Genomic DNA, 2,829 nt, shown 5'->3' on the forward strand with positions numbered 1-2,829 from the left:
AATAATAATATATATTTGTTGAATATTATTGATTGAACATAATAGTACTCTGAAATATTAGATTGCGGACCTTTGCTTATTTACATAATGATTAAAAAATGGACAATTAATATTGTTTTTACCATACTTAGTACCAGAGGTTTATAGTTTATAGTAGAGTTATTAGAATAAAATGTCAGGGGCGTTTATCGTGGACTGACTATTTTTTATATACTACCAAAGGCGTTTACCGTGAGCTGGCTACTTTTAATTAATTGTCAGGGACGTTTATCGTGGACTGACTATTTTTTATATACTACCAGAGGCATTTACCGTGAGCTGGCTACTTTTAATTAATTGTCAGGGGCGTTTATCGTGGACTGACTATTTTTTATGTACTACCAGAGGCGTTTTGCGTGGACTGGTCAAAACTTAATACAATCGTAGTATCATTTACAATTCTTATTAACTTTATATGTAGTTCGATTTTAATAATACAATAAGCAAAGGGTACTTAAAACTAAAATTAATAACAAATATTCCAGAGTATGTTAGTGCAATAAATATGTCTTACTTGTAATTTTTAACAAAACCATTTTTTAAATAACGTTTTATTAATATCTAAATTTTTTGCAGGAGGCAAATGCTTAACGCATTGGATCATGAAGAAAACACAAAGATATCTAAAGATACTGGCGACAAATCTCTCAGTGGTCAGGACTCTGTAAACTTACTGCCTGATTTGATAGATTCAGAGATCAGGATTGAAGATACACAGTGCTCGAAGCCACTTCCAATAAGTGATAGTAAGTACCAAAATGTACAAAAATACGAAGATGACAATACTCTTGTCATCGAAAGCACAGGCCTTGTAGATACTGATCGTATCAAACAGCATGAGCCTGAAGGTGATCGTATTTTTAATATTTCTTTCTTTTATAAAGAACTGCATCGAGTTTTCGATGATCATGCGCGAGGAATTGAGTGCCAATTTAAAGATTGGAGACTTGTAAGTACTCGTCGCTATGGGTTTAAAACGCAGTTGTTTTATATATGTGATATGTGTCATTATGAAGCAAACATTTGGTCACACCTTACAGATAATCAAAAATTGGATATCAATACGGCTATCGCAGCTGGAACCATCACCACTGGCATTGGTTTTGCTCAAATGGAAGAGATGTTTGCAGCTGCAAATGTGCCGTGTATGTCCGAAAAAACATATATTCAACATCGAGAAATAGTACTCGATGAATTTGAAAAAACAGCTGCTGAAAAGATGAAAGAAGCAGCCGATCTCGAAAAGCAAATCGCTCTAGAGAAAAACGAAATAATCAATGGCAATCCGTACATAACTGTTGTAGCGGACGGCAGCTGGGCGAAAAGATCGTATGGCACTGCCTATGACTTTTCGGAGTTAGTGCTATTATCGGTTATCGCACAAGGAAAGTTCTTTTCGTTGGTATTCGTAATAAATTTTGTACGGTATGTCATATAGAAAAAAATGGTGTCGAGGCAAAATTTCATAAATGCTATAAAAATTTTGACCGCAACGCAAGCTCTACACGCATGGAATGTGAAGCGCTTGTAGAAGGATTTAAACTAGTATTTCATTGTATGGATTAATATTTAAAACATTCATCGCCGATGGTGATAGCAGTGTTTATCAAGCCATCCTAGATAATAATCCATATAAAGAACAAGGGATAATAGTAGGAAAAACCGAATGCAGTAATCATATGTTTCGAAATCTTGACCAAAAATTGAAAAAAATCTCAGAGACGACGGAACCAAAGTATCGTCGAAATCGAGAATTTATTAAAATACGAAATATTGTAAAAAACAATATTTCAAAAATTAGAAAGGAAATAAAACGATTAATTGAATATAGAAGACAACAGAAACAACCTCAGCATTGTTTGTCTAAAGAATTACGGGAGGATATATTGAACGTTCCTAGCCATATCTTTGGCGAACATAAGCGATGTAAGGAACGTGGTCATACATACGAGGACGTCGCTGATACAAATACGGAAACAAATTATGTTTCGTATTTGAAAGTGTACGATCTTTATCCGAAGATAATGAATGCAATTACATATTTAAGCGCTCATTCCGATAGTCTATTGCTCAATCTGACAAACAATTATGCAGAACTATTTCACTCGATAGTCTGTGCAGAAATTGGCGGAAAACGCGTTTTTTATGGTGCGCGAGGTTCTTACAATGTGAGAATTGCGGCAGCTGTTATTCAACATAACACGCAACAAGTTCTCACAGAATTACATAAAAATGTAAATTACTGTGTTCCTTCTATTAGCGAGAATATGGAAAAGCGACGTCAAATAAAAACAGATCAAACCAGAGAATCTTGCAAAATAGATGGAAAACCAAAAAAACATAAAAGAAACGTAAAAGGTACAGATGCTTACTACGGACCTCGATCGCAACAACCAGACCTTTCCCCTGACATATTTGAACAATTGAAAGAAAAACATCTAGAACAATTGTTCGAAAATGGACAAAACTGGGAGGAAATTGAACGCAACACTAGACAGCAAAGTGATTGCGAATTATGGTTGTCACTGAGAAAAATGATGTTGACAGCATCAAATTTTGGACCGGTATGTCGCATGAGACCAACAACGTCTTGTGCAATAAACGTAAAAAATATTTTGTTTCCTCATGTCATAGATACCACAGCCATGAAATATGGTCGCAATATGGAAGAAATAGCAAAACAAGATATATGTGAAACATTGAACAAAGATATAAAGCCTTGTGGATTGTTTGTTGATATTGACAATCCATACCTGGGTGCTTCTCCTGATGGACTTCTCGATGAAGATG

The sequence above is a fragment of the Solenopsis invicta genome, chromosome 3 (genome assembly GCF_016802725.1).
Source record: "Solenopsis invicta isolate M01_SB chromosome 3, UNIL_Sinv_3.0, whole genome shotgun sequence".
NCBI lineage: Eukaryota > Metazoa > Arthropoda > Insecta > Hymenoptera > Formicidae > Solenopsis > Solenopsis invicta.